General features: G+C 54.6%; 1 long non-coding RNA gene across 2 annotated transcripts; it reads left to right on the top strand.

Annotated features, from left to right (window-relative positions):
- Positions 1–3,249: 3,249 nt before the first annotated feature.
- LOC134552473 (uncharacterized) lies at positions 3,250–14,014 on the top strand. 2 transcript variants are annotated; one of them, XR_010080871.1, is made up of 4 exons: positions 3,250–3,521; positions 4,213–4,271; positions 6,299–6,451; positions 13,900–14,014. It is a non-coding gene; the product is annotated as an uncharacterized LOC134552473 (long non-coding RNA). The 2 variants fall into 2 exon arrangements; XR_010080872.1 differs by lacking the exon at positions 13,900–14,014 and adding an exon at positions 12,646–13,118.
- Positions 14,015–14,184: the final 170 nt, after the last annotated feature.

The following is a 14,184-nucleotide window of genomic DNA, read 5'->3' as shown; positions in this document are numbered from 1 at the left end:
TCTGTGACTCTGCTCTAGAAAACCCCATTAGACAGCAGAGACTCTGCTCGAGCTCCCCGAGCTCCCCCTTTTCCAGAGCCACTGATTGCCTTAATTAAAAGCCCTGAGACACAGACTGATCCCGGCTCACGTTTCTGCTGCCAGTCCTACCCTAAGAGGTTTGAAGAGCTGCTGGAGCTGAACAGTGGAGCTGCTGCCTCGTGGGTGATGACACAGAGGAGCCCCAAGCCCTGCCTGCTCTGGTTCAGGGCTTTTTTATTTATAAAGAGGAGACAATCTGTTCATTTCACAGATGCTCAACAGCTCTTCAGAAATAATACAGGTGTGCACAGAAATAAATCTGCTTTGTTTACTGTGTAATTAAGTCAGGAAAAAAAAGGCGGCATAGGAAAGTTTTTCTATCTTTTTTTTTTTCTTTTGGAAACAGCTTTTCAATCCCATCAAAGGAAATTCAAGACATTCAGCAATGCTGACAACAAAACCAGAGTTTGATCAAAAATAAGACAAACAAACCAGCAGAGCCTCTTAGTTGGGGGGAGGGGAGGAAAGACTTGAAAGTAATTTTTTTAATTATTATATTTGTATTCCTAAATTTCTTCTGCTACTTGAGTCTTTAGTCATGCAAAGACTCACAAATGTGTTTAACTGGCAGCATCACGAGTACCTTCACATCCCGGACTTCAATCTGCTCTCTCATGCTGGGGAGTCAACAACTGGATCTGGACACCAAAAATTAAGTAAAAAAATAAATTGTCTGGATGCTTTTCATCATCCATATCACAAGGCTTCACCTCCTTGGTGTCCTGGTGTCTCCTTCCAGTGACATTTATGCTCCTGTATGGCTCCACCCCCCTATGGTGTCAAACCAACTGAATCTGCTGTGTCTGCTCATAAAAACCTGCCAAGAGCCCAGGACTGATCCCGCAGCCGTCAGGAACAGCGAGTGCATCCACAGAGCCTCCCTGGCAGTCCAAAAACAGATCCACAGAGCCCCCCTGCCAGTCCAGAGGCAGATCCATCCACAGAGCCCCCCTGGCAGTCCAGAGGCAGATCCATCCACAGAGCCTCCCTGGCAGTCCAAGGCTTCCCAGATCCCCAGACCTGGAGCCCCTGCAGGCCCTGCCAGGGGCTGGCAGCTCTCCCTGGAGCCTTCCCTTCTCCAGGGGAACATTCCCAGCTCTCCCAGCCTGGCTCCAGAGCAGAGGGGCTCCAGCCCTGCAGCAGCTCCGCGGCTCCTCTGGGCTCTCTCCAGCAGCTCCACGTCCTTCTGCTGTTGGCCCCAGGGCTGGGGCAGCTCTGCCCGTGGGGAATCACCTGAGCAGGGCACAGGGACACAATTCCCACCTTTCCTGCTGCCCTCCCTGGGACCAGCCCAGGGCTGAGGGTCTGGGCTGGGGCAGGTCCTGCTCTCACCCACCAACACCTCCCCCTCTCTGAGCCAGTGAAACCATGAGCTGAATGTCCAATGCTGCTGAGATCCCAGCTGTTCTGTTCCCAGAAATGCAAACAAGTGACCTGGCCGTTTCTGACCCGCAGACAGATGTGCTGCCTTCCCCCTGAGCCCAGCCCATGGGGCTGCGAGCAAGGCACAGCCTCCTCTCCCCACGTGTGCTCAGCGCAGCCCCGGGCTGTGCTGCACCCAGCCCCTCCTGCCCTCCCTCTCAAACTCCTGCCCCTCTCACTGGGAAGATTTAAGGAAGAAATAATAGCAGTAGCTCATTATGACGTTTTAGTGTGTGCTTTATAGGGCATCATGACTCACTGATTCAGGGAAGAACTTTGCAGCTTGCTACGAAATTGCCTGTTTCAATCAATCCTGCTGGTGGCTTCTCTGGGAATTTTATGAGGTGTAACATATATGTGTGTGTGAGTGCATATATTTTTATATATATATGTATGTATGGGGGAACAGTATTTATTTTTGTTTCTGGAAGAGCCAGTTGAACGCAAAAAAGGAAATTCTGAAATGAAAAACATGAAGGTTCAAAGTGCTGAGAGCAGCACAGGGCTCTGCCGGGTCAGAAAGTCCTGCAGGGACTCCCCAGGCTCAGCTGCTCACTGGGCTGGCAGGGTCCCTTTCTCTGTTTGTGTCTCTGTGTGAGCTGAGTCCCCACCTCCTCTGCCTCAGACTCTCAGTGATTTCTGAACTTGGTGAGTCCTCATGTCATGGATGAACGGGTCATAAATCAACCTGCTGCTGCTGCTGCTGCTGCCCAGGAGCAAACCTCCTCTGCACTGTTTCCTTCTGGCTCCTGCCCAGGGCTCTGAGCCCCTGGGGACGCAGAGACCTGGGCAGTGCTGGTGCAGGGAGCTGGGCCAGCCAGGGCAGACGGAGCCACACAGCCCATGGGCCCCAGTGGGAAACCAAAAACCCCACACTTGCACCTCTGCTTGTTCCTGAAGGAAAAACATCAGAGGCAGAGCAGCATTCTGAAACAAATCCCCATTCTGCACCTGGGGCACATCCTGAGCAGTGACTGAAGGTGCTGGAGGGGAGGGAACAGGGCAAGGAATGTTATCTACTGCCATGGGAACTTTGAAGGGTTCAGTTTGGGGTTGGAACAGGGATCCTGAACACTTCAGACGGGCCTGTGGGAAGTGCAGAGGAAGCTCCTGGTCCCCTCTGGAGAGCTGTGTTGTGCCTTTAGGTTTAGGATTGCCCAAGGGACCCAGTAAGCCCCCCCTCCTTTTGGGATGGCACAGACATCACCACTGCCAGGGAGAACGTGAAGTTTGGGAGCAGCAATTTGTTCTTGGCCACCTTGGAAGGACAGTTGTCTCAGATCTGAGCTGCCCCTGCTGAGCTCTGCTCCACCTGAACACCCCACGTGCCCTCAGCCATGCCTTATGTGGGTTCCCCTCTGGGCCTTCCATCCTGATCCTCCTCCATCCTTTCATCCTCCTCCAGGCTCTGGATGAACCCAGAGAGCTGCTGGGTCTCTCTTGGCACCCATCTGCCAGAGCCAGTGGCTGACTGTCCCAACCTGTGCCAGCTCCCCAGGTAAAAGTGTTGCACAAGTGTTGGAGAACAATGAAATTGCATTTCCTGGAAACATGGGATGTGGGAATCTGGGCCTGCGTGAACAGGAATGCTAAAAAACTGTGCCTGCCCTGTACAGCAGAGTCAGAGAATCATGGAATGGTTTGGATTGGACTGGATTGGATTGGATTGGATTGGATTGGATTGGATTGGATTGGATTGGATTGGATTGGATTGGATTGGAGGGTCGATAAAAGCCATCTGTCCAACCCCCCTGCCATGGGCAGGGGCACCTTCCCCTCTCCCAGGGTGCTCAGAGCCCAGCCTGACCTTGGATGTTTGCAGGGATGGGGCAGCCACAGCTTCTCTGGGCACCCTGTGCCAGTGCTTTTCCATCCCATAATAGAAACCTCCTTCCTTTACCTGCTCTAATTCCGCCCTCTTTCCTGCTATGCCTCTCCTGGCTGTGGCTGAGGATGCCCATTGCTGCAGAAGTGCACCCACGGCTGGGACAATGAGCAGGACCCCCAAAGCAAACGGGGTAAACTTTGCATTTTTACCCTCCTGTCCTGAACTGCGGGGCCAGTCCTCCCCTGGGAGGGCCTGGGGGTGTCGGATGGGTGTGGGCAGGGGGCACGGGGGGTTCAGAGCCAGGGGCTGCAGGGAGGGGCAGCAAAGGCTGGCAGGGAAGGGGAGCAGAGGCTGGCAGGGAGCAGAGGCTGGCAGGGAGGGGCAGCAAAGGCTGGCAGGGAAGGGGAGCAGAGGCTGGCAGGGAGCAGAGGCTGGCAGGGAGGGGCAGCAAAGGCTGGCAGGGAAGGGGAGCAGAGGCTGGCAGGGAGGGACAGCAGAGGCTGGCAGGGAAGGGGAGCAGAGGCTGGCAGGGAGGGACAGCAGAGGCTGGCAGGGAAGGGGAGCAGAGGCTGGCAGGGAGGGACAGCAGAGGCTGGCAGGGAGCAGAGGCTGGCAGGGAGGGACAGCAGGGGCTGGCAGGGAGGGACAGCAGAGGCTGGCAGGGGCCCCTCGGGCCGTGCAGACCCCTCGGGGCTCTGGCACCCTGCAGCCCTGCCCTGGGGACTCTGGGGCTGGCACAGGTCCTGGCATAGGGCAGGGCAGCCTGGCCTTGCTGGGGTCGTTCTCTAGCTGAGACTCAGCCATTGGAACACTGATCCTTGTTTTCTTGTCTGTCACACAGAGCTCACTCTGCATTTCCCTTTATGTTCTCTATTTTAAAGTGCCAGAGAAGCAGGGATTTCATTACTCCCCTCCCACAGAGGCCAACGACTCAGCACAGGTAGAAATGGCATCTTAATTTCTCTTTTACTGAGCGGGTTGATGCCTGTATAGCCAAAGAATGGCATTTCACTAAGCACAGGCTCCGGCGAAATGATAAGCACAATGAGTGGACAATCACAATTCCTTCCCTGATGATATTTGAAAATGAGAAATTATGACATCCTATTTCAGTGGAACTGGGGGTTGGGACTTACTTAAAAATAGAAAGAAAAAAAAAAAAAGTCCCCCATTCCAGGAAGAGCACTTAACTCTATGCAAGCAAAGTGGATAAAAGCAGCTCAGTAACAACCCCAATTGCACCGAGATTGTCTCCTGCATTCCTGCACATCTTTGCCTTTTTGACATTTAACTTTAATTTATAGCAATTTAGCTGCTCTTAGAGCCTGCACTGTGCGTTTGGGAAAGCAAAGTGATCTGTTAAATGTTTGTCTGAAATTCAAATCAGGAACAAAGCACCTCTGTCTTATCCTCAGAAAAAAGGACCTCCCCAGCCCCATCTGAACATGCTGATTTTGGCATAAAGAGGCAAATTATTCTTCTATTATAAATTCATTAATTGATAAGAGGACAACTACAAATTCATTTGGACCATGGGTCAAGATTTATGAAATTAGATGCCCATAGTGAGAATCATGAACAGAATCCCAGGATGGTTTGGGTCAGGAGGGACGTCAGAGCCCACGCAGTCCTCCCCTGCCATGGCAGGGACATCTCCCACTGTCCCAGGCTGCTCCAGCCCCAGGGTCCAGCCTGGCCTTGGGCACTGCCAGGGATGCAGGGGCAGCCACAGCTGCTCTGGGCACCCTGTGCCAGGGCTGCCCACCCTGCCAGGGAACAATTCCTGCCCAAGATCCAATCTAAATCTACCCCCTACTGGAGCATCCTCTGCCCCTTCTGGGATAACAGGAGCATCCTCTGCCCTCTCTGGGATAACAGGAGCACCCTCTGCCCTCTCTGGGATAACAGGAGCATCCTCTGCCCTCACTGGGATAACAGAAGCACCCTCTGCCCCTTCTGGGATAACAGGAGCACCCTCTGCCCCTTCTGGGATAACAGGAGCACCCTCTGCCCCTCCTGGGATAACAGGAGCATCCTCTGCCCTGTGCTGGGATAACAGGAGCATCCTCTGCCCTGTGCTGGGATAACAGGAGCACCCTCTGTCCCTTCTGGGATAACAGGAGCATCCTCTGCCCTCTCTGGGATAACAGGAGCATCCTCTGCCCCTTCTGGGATAACAGGAGCATCCTCTGCCCTCACTGGGATAACAGAAGCACCCTCTGCCCCTTCTGGGATAACAGGAGTACCCTCTGCCCCTTCTGGGATAACAGGAGCATCCTCTGCCCCTTCTGGGATAACAGGAGCATCCTCTGCCCTGTGCTGGGATAACAGGAGCATCCTCTGCCCTCTCTGGGATAACAGGAGCATCCTCTGCCAGTGCCTGGCACCAGTGCACACCCTCAAGCACCTGAGGGTTCTTTGGGCCGGTGTGGGAGGGAGCTGGGGCTGGGAGCAGCCTCCTGTCCCAGGTGGAGAGGACACTGCTCTGGACCCCAGCACGGCCCCGCAGCCTGACCTGGTCAAACCAAACCTGGGACAGCAGCAGCGCCAGGGCACAGTGCTTGCTCCCCAGCACCCTTTTGTGTAGTGGTGGAAATGGCACATCTGAAAGCCAGATCTCTCTCATCTGTGGAGACCAAAAAATTGCTGATTTCTGCTGAGCTGAGGAGCCAGATCAGATCACATCACAGGGAGCCATGAGCTGCAGTTGGATAGAGGGAACCCAGGTGGGGAGAGGAACCAAGGCAAAGCTTCTTTGGCAGCCCTGGAGGATTTGGGGTGCGATTGCTCAGAGTCACAGCTTTCTATAGGTGTAGAAATTAAAAATGGTTGGCCACTGAGATTTTTCTGTGCTGTTCATGAACAATAACTCATCGCCTGATATTCATTTAGCAGCACTGAAGTAGTGATAAATGTCTGGAAAAGAATTAATTCCAACTTTTTTTTCTGTCTCTTTCTGCTCCTCAGTTCCCTGCCAGTGACCTGTGATTGTCCCAGGGTTGCTGATTATTCAAAATTATTCAGTGATGACCTTGTGAATGTTCTTGGGCTTTCTGTTCCTTTAAGGAGTCTGGAAGCAGGGACGGAGCTGAGGGTTGGGAATTGTGGCCTCCAGGAGAGGTAAGTGGGACAGTGCATCTCCAGATGACTTCATCTCACCCTTGTGCCTCTGGGCTGCCAACTCCTCACCTGAGCCGAGCCTGCCCTCCCCTGCCTGGGCAACACCAGAGGAATGGTTGGTGCCTGCAGGAGCTCCGTGCTCACATCACTGCAGGACACGGGGAAAGAGCCTCAGCAATGCAGAGTGGGACATCATAAAGGCTGTGCTTCGAAGAAGAGAATCTTGAACTTGGGTTTCTGGGGCAGTTTCACAATTGGAGTCCAGGTTCCCAGAATCTGTGCACGACCCCCGTGAGCTGTCGCCCTTGGTGCGGGAGCAGTGACTGGGATCCCACAGCCATTCACATGCAGGGCCCCTTTAACCTCATAAATCAAATTACAAACCCACCCAGGACCACTCTCAGGTGTCAGCCACTTTGTGCAGCTCTAGGTTTTGTAGCCAGGAACATTCCCAGAAAATGCACACTCAAAAAAGGTCACTGACACTTTTGAAGGGGTTTGTTCCAGCAGCTGCTGATGGGAAAGTCCTCCTCAGCTTTCTCAGCTCTCACTGCAACACCTTTAGTTGTGCAAAAAGCCCATCCTGAGGAGATCCTCACCCCTCCCCAGTGATTTCTTCCTGTGAGGCAATGTGGCAGCAGGGTGAGAATTTGTGCTGCAGCCCCGTTCCTACACCACTGTAACTCATGGGTTTGTGATCTGTGAGTGCTCATGGAGTCATGGAATGGTTTGGGGTGGAAGGGACCCTAAATCCCCTCCAGTGCCACCCCTGCCATGGCAGGGACACCTCCCACTGTCCCAGGCTGCTCCAGCCCCAGTGTCCAGCCTGGCCTTGGGCACTGCCAGGGATCCAGGGGCAGCCACAGCTGCTCTGGGCACCCTGTGCCAGGGCCTGCCCACCCTCCCAATCTTGGCTTCCCAAAGGCCCAAAGGAGCTGGAAGTGGTGGCACTTGGCCAGGACATTTGTCATTAACACTCGGCTTCCCCCTGCGCTGTCACTGCTGTTTGCTCATTGCCACGGCAGCTCCTCGCTGCCTCACAGGCCATAATGTGGGCATTAAGGACAGCACAGAGCCTCCTCTTCTGCATAATATTCCTCTTCCCCAGTAATTCCTGCTGGGAGAATTATTCTTCCATAGCACAGACATGACAGCACTGAGCCCATAAAGCCAGAGCTGAACTGCAGCAATCCCTGAGCAGCTCCTGTGCCCCTGCAAACCTGCAGAGATCAGGAGTTTCCGGGCTTTGCCAAGCTCCTGCAGCCTCCCCTCTGTGCCCCCATCCCTGTTCACTCCCAGACGAAGCTTTCAGGGCTGTGTGGATCAGCACGGGAGTGGCACCAGGCCAGGTGCAGCCCCCGACAGCACCAGGGGGGCAGTGCTGGCTCAGGCACCCACCCCACAGCCCCCAGCCCTCCTGGGCACGTGTGTGTGCAGGGGGAACAGCCCTGCCCTCGGTGTTTGGGTGGAACCAGCTCCTCCAAAACAGCCTTGGTTTTCCCTGCCCCAGCCCCTTTGCCACATGGGACAGACTGGCAACCTTCCTTTTTATTTCTTGAAAGGATTCTTCTTATAAAAATGTCCATTTTTCTGACATGTTGTGGTTTGGCATCACTTCAGAGCATTAACTGAACTCTGCCCTTTAATTTCACTGTTCCTCTGTTGCCCAGAGCAGCTGTGGCTGTCCCTGGATCTCTGGCAGTGTCCCAGGCCAGGCTGGACATTGGGCTGGGAACACCCTGGGACACTGGGAGGTGGCAGGGGTGGCACTGGAAGGGACTTAAGGTCCTTTCCAACCAAAACCCTTCCAGGATTCCCTGTTCTAGGAAACCCATGCCTGCCCCGTTGGGTTTCCTTTCCCTTTCACTCCTTAAATGTTGCCACATAAACGCTCAAGACAGAGCTGGGGGGAGCTGAGGAGAGGCAGGACAGGGTGTGCAGGTGTGACCCAGCAGCCCCAGTCCCTCAGAGCCCCTCCCTCTCTCCCCACCGGGGATCAGGAGAGAATCAGGAGGGCAGAAGCTGGAGAACTGGGCTGGGATAAAGAGAGTTTAACAGGGAAAGAAAAACCACTCACACAAGCAAAGAAAGCCAAGGAATGAACTCCCCCCTTCCTTCCCACTGGCAGGTGTTGAGCACCTCCAGGAGAGCAGGGCCCGTCCCATGAACTGTCACCCAACTGTCACCTGGGGGGACAAACCCCATCACTCCAAACGTCCCCCCTTCCTCCTCCTCCCCCCTTACCTGCTGAGTGATGCCATGAGGTCTGGGACACCCCTGGGTCACTCAGGGTCACCTGTCCTGGTCTCCCCTGCCCCGGCAGCCCCAGCCCCTCCCAGAGTGACCACCCAGGGGCAGGAAAGGCTCTGAGGGGCTCAGCAGGAACAAACTAGGGCTGTGCCCCCTGCCCTGTGTCAGCAAAACCCAAACACAGCCCCACAGCCGCCCCTGGGAGAAAGGGGCTCCCCCCAGCCAGAAGAGCACAGTCCATTGATCAGCTGTGCTCTCAGTCCCCTTCCTCAGTCCCCTCCCTTCCCCACTGCCTCCCTGGGTCTCTGCCTGCTCACGTCAGCAGGGTCAGGCACCAGGAGCAGGCAGGAACATCCTTGGTCCGTGTGCAGAGAGGGGAGACACAAAATGCTTCGTGCCTTTGGCCTGGGCTGGGTTACCCCAACCAAGTCCTACAAAAAAGAGTCGAAAATATTTTAACTCTACAAGGTCTGAGAATCTGGCCACCCACACACCACAACAAGGTAAGAAATAGTAAAATCCATTTAATTTTAAAGCCTCCCTTAGATTGTTCGATTGTCCCAGTGTGGATATGAGTTACTGGTGCCTGAGGAAAACTACATGACACCTCATCTAACAAATTAAATGTTTCCATGCAATTAAAATGAAGCACTCAGCCTTAGTGTAATAAACTGGAGGCTATTAGTATTCCTGGAGCTGCTGCCTTCATTGTGCTTTACAGTGCCATAAATACAGGCTCAGCATGATGGCTCAGCAGGCACTGGGCATGGAGAAAAATATCTTGTAATATTTGTTATTAAAACATTAAAAAGTCCTTTACTTGAGCACACACATTTTTAAAACGTCTCTGACTTGGAGCCTCTGCTCTTAATCTCTCTGTGTGCCCTGTGCATTCCATCCCAGATCCCTGCTGGAGGGACAGGGGGAGCTGCTGGAGGGACAGGGAGAGCTGCTGGAGGGACAGGGAGAGCTGCTGGAGGGACAGGGAGAGCTGCTGGAGGGACAGGGGGAGCTGCTGGAGTTACAGGGAGAGCTGCTGGAGGGACAGTGGAGCTGCTGGAGGGACAGGGGGAGCTGCTGGAGTTACAGGGAGAGCTGCTGGAGGGACAGTGGAGCTGCTGGAGGGACAGTGGAGCTGCTGGAGGGACAGGAGAGCTGCTGGAGTTACAGGGAGAGCTGCTGGAGGGACAGGAGAGCTGCTGGAGTTACAGGGAGAGCTGCTGGAGGGACAGGGGAGCTGCTGGAGTGACAGGGAGAACTGCTGGAGTTACAGAGAGAGCTGCTGGAGGGACAGGGAGAGCTGCTGGAGGGACAGGGAGAGCTGCTGGAGGGACAGGGAGAGCTGCTGGAGTTACAGGAGGAGCTGCTGGAGGGACAGGGGAGCTGCTGGAGGGACAGAGGAGCTGCTGGAGTTACAGGGAGAGCTGCTGGAGGGACACGGGAGCTGCTGGAGGGACAGGGAGAACTGCTGGAGTTACAGGGAGAGCTGCTGGAGGGACAGGGAGAGCTGCTGGAGGGACAGGGAGAGCTGCTGGAGGGACAGGGGGAGCTGCTGGAGTTACAGGGAGAGCTGCTGGAGGGACAGAGGAGCTGCTGGAGTTACAGGAGGAGCTGCTGGAGGGACAGGGAGAGCTGCTGGAGGGACAGGGAGAGCTGCTGGAGGGACAGGGGGAGCTGCTGGAGTTACAGAGAGAGCTGCTGGAGGGACAGTGGAGCTGCTGGAGGGACAGGGGAGCTGCTGGAGGGACAGGGAGAGCTGCTGGAGGGACAGGGGGAGCTGCTGGAGGGACAGTGGAGCTGCTGGAGGGACAGGGAGAGCTGCTGGAGGGACAGGGAGAGCTGCTGGAGGGACAGGGGGAGCTGCTGGAGGGACAGGGGAGCTGCTGGAGGGACAGTGGAGCTGCTGGAGGGACAGGAGAGCTGCTGGAGTTACAGGGGGAGCTCCTGGAAGTGCTGCCTCCCCTCTGCTGCTCTGGGAAAGCTCCCCAGGAAGCCCAGCTGGAGTGGAGAGCAGACCCAGGCGGGGTTGGCCTCTCCTCCCAGGAAAAGGCAGCAGGACACAGGGAAAGGGGCTCAGGGGAGGCCGGAATGGACAGCAGGAAATCCTCCCTGGAAGAGTGGCCAGGCCTCGGAACAGGCTCCCGGGGCAGGGGGAGTCAGCACCCCTGGGAGCAGGTCTGGCCCTCTGTCAGACGCTTGGTGGCCACGGGGCTGTCTCCCTGGAAGGGAGGAGGATCTTGGGCTCCTCTTCAACCTTAGTGATCCTGTGATTCCATGTAAGGGTTCAGAACCTTTTATAACTTGAGGGAAACCAGGCACCTACAGAGAAATCAGCAGATGTGGGGTTGAGCAGCCCATGGAAAGTGTCTGGTGCCACGTGAGGAGCCCTGGGGTGTCCGAGACACCGTGGAGCTCTGGCTGGCAGGACAGGGGACACTGGACTTTGATGGCCGGGTGGCATCCCCTGGAGCACTGTCCCAGCCCACAGGGTGACAGCACCAGGGGAAGCAGCAGGAGGTGCAGGTGTCTCCAGGATCTCTGGCTCTGCTGCACAGAAGGGTTTTGGTGAAGGCCCTGGAGATGATGGAGATGATGGAGATGATGGAGATGATGGAGATGATGGAGATGATTGAATGGTCCCTTGTGTGGTGTGAGGTGAGTCCTGTCTGAGCTCCTCAGCTGCTCCAGGACGATGGGCCCACGTGGAAAAGCTTCTGGGCAGGCCAGCAGAGACAGGCAGGCAAAGCTCATCCCCAGCTGAGCACAGCTCAGACGGGACCCCCAAAGCCCCCAGCATCCCTCACTGGTGCCCTGTGTGGGGCTGGGAGGCAGAGGGCAGAGCTGGGGTCCTTGATCAGGAATCCTGGATCAGGAATCACTGCCCTGGGGTCACTGCACACCGGACACTGTGACTGTGGTGCAGGGAGCAGAGCTGGGATCCTGGATCAGGAATCCTGGATCAGGGATGAGGGATCACTGCCCTGGGATCCCTGCACACCGGACACTGTGACTGTGGTGCAGGGAGCAGAGCTGGGATCCTGGATCAGGGATCAGGAATCACTGCCCTGGGATCCCTGCACACTGGACACTGTGACTGTGGTGCAGAGGGCAGAGCTGGGATCCCTGCACAGGGATCAGGGATCCTGGATCAGAGATCACTGCTCTGGGATCCCTGCACACCGGACACTGTGACTGTGGTGCAGAGGGCAGAGCTGGGATCCCTGCACAGGGATCAGGGATCCTGGATCAGGGATCACTGCCCTGGGGTCACTGCACACTGGACACTGTGACTGTGCTGAGAGAGGTAAAGCTGGAAATGGAACCAGGACTGAGAGCTGCGCTCAGGGAAAGCAGGATTTCCCTTCAAGGCTGGAGAAGGAACAGAAGTGTCCCAGGGCCTTCAGCAGGAGTCCCCCAAAGGAACTGGATCCCATTTTTCTCTCCTCCAGCAGCCTGGCAGAGGCTCCTGTGAGGATGTGTCCTTCCTCTGAACCCAGGGACTCATCCTTGCTGTCCCTGCCCTGCTCTCCCCTCACTCCCCTCTTGTTCCCCAGGGCCTCTGCAGGGCTCAGGGATGGGGAACACATTTCACACCTCAGTTTCCCTCCACTGCAGCCTGGCCCAGCAACACGAATTTGAATTCATCCTGAGCCCAGGGCTGCAAGGGTTTTAATAAAATCCAAACAGAAACTCTTTATCCACTAATAGTTTCAGCTAAAAATAGGCAACAAATTTCTCTGCTGAGATTTACTCTTTATGTACTTGGGCATATGCTTGTGGGTTTGAGCTGGTCTCCCTTTCTTTATCCACTGTGTAGGAATTTATTTTGCTCAATACTTATTCTATTAGTTGCAGTTACAATTTCCAGAATCACTCTTCTTTTTCAGTGACTGCTCTCTTTTTTTGCCTTTTTTTTATTATTATTATTTTCTTTTTTATTCTAGCTTTAGAATTTCCTTCCCTCTCTTTACTTCTGGAAGGGGGTGCCACTCGTGCAGTCATCATGAATTCCTGAGCTTGGCTGGATTGCTCCTGCACATCCCTGGGTACAGGATGCCGTAATTCTTCCCACAGCTGTTGAAAAAGCAGGAAATATCTTTTAAAGCACCTGAGCTGGCCAAAGCAGAGGCAGAGAGGAGTGAGCTTCTTCCCTCAATAGCAGATCCTTCCCAGCACTTTCTCTTTCGAAAGGGACCCATCATTTACCCCAGGTTATTTCATAAATTCTGCAATTTCCAGTTCAGAAATTTGTTAGTGGATTTTTCAGCCTCCCCTGCAGCACAGCATTGGGAGGTTGATTTGTGCTGTGTCTGTTCACAGTTTCTGGGAATCCCCTCCTTGCCTCTTTATCAATAACCAACCTGCTCTTCCAGGCAGCTCCTCAATTTGTCTTTGCTGCCCTAGATGGGTTTCAAACAAGGAGTTTAATGTCTCAGCTATTTCTGGCTGTGTCCCCATCACCTCTGCAATCATCCCCCTCCCATCGAGACCCAGCCACCAGAGGATGAAATGCAGTTTGGAAACACCTTGGTTATGCCACGTGTAGGATGAGCAGGCGGCTCTAGAGCTGCCCCTGCGACGCTCCTGCACCCCCAGGGGGCACTCGGGGAATCTTGAGCTTATTTCTTAAATAAACACCAGAAAGTTTGGTGTGTGCAGGCACCGCCCCAATCAAACCTGGCAGTCAGGGGGTGTGAAGGTCACCACGGGAGAGTTTTGAATGCGACAGCACAAAAGATGCTCCGAGCTCCCCGAGCGCCCTTAAACTTTACAGCCCATCACAGGCAACCATCTGGGCCCAGCACGGGGCTGGGAGGAAAACTCTTCCATTTGGAGCACAGAAATGTGGGGATGTGGCACAGGGCTGGGAGGAAAGCTCTTCCATTTAGAGCACAGAAATGTGGGGATGGGGCACAGAGCTGGGAGGAAAGCTCTTCCATCCAGCACAGAAACCTGGGGATGTGGCACAGGGCTGTGAGGAAAGCTCTTCCCTTCCCTGCACAGAAACCTGGGGATGTGGCACAGGGCTGGGAGGAAAGCTCTTCCCTTCCCTGCACAGAAACCTGGGGCCGGCCGATGCACGTGGGTACAGAAATGGAGAGGCACGAGAGGTCAGAACACTCGTGTGATGGCAATAAAAATAATGACAATGCACCAAACAAGACATTCTCACTCTAATCTCCAATGTTCTTCCCCAGGAAGTGAAATGAGACACACATTGACAGGAGAAGACAAAACAGAACGATCTTCAATGCTGGAGGGGCAAAATCCAGTCATGTGAGTCTGAGGGCTAAATAAAAGCGTGTGCTGTCTAATCTAAGAGATTCTCACTTATTTTTGGCACTCCAAAGGTTTTCTTGCTGCTCTGTGGGAAATGCGAGCCATCAATCTGCACCTCTCCTCCTCTGACCACGGGCACTCTGCTCGGCGGCTCATCAGGAGAGTTGGGCATTTATTTATTTACGGCTTGAATAGAAATCCCA

The sequence above is a fragment of the Prinia subflava genome, chromosome 7, assembly GCF_021018805.1.
Source record: "Prinia subflava isolate CZ2003 ecotype Zambia chromosome 7, Cam_Psub_1.2, whole genome shotgun sequence".
NCBI lineage: Eukaryota > Metazoa > Chordata > Aves > Passeriformes > Cisticolidae > Prinia > Prinia subflava.
Note: the sequence above shows the minus strand (reverse complement) of the source record. Positions and strands in the feature narration are given on the sequence as shown.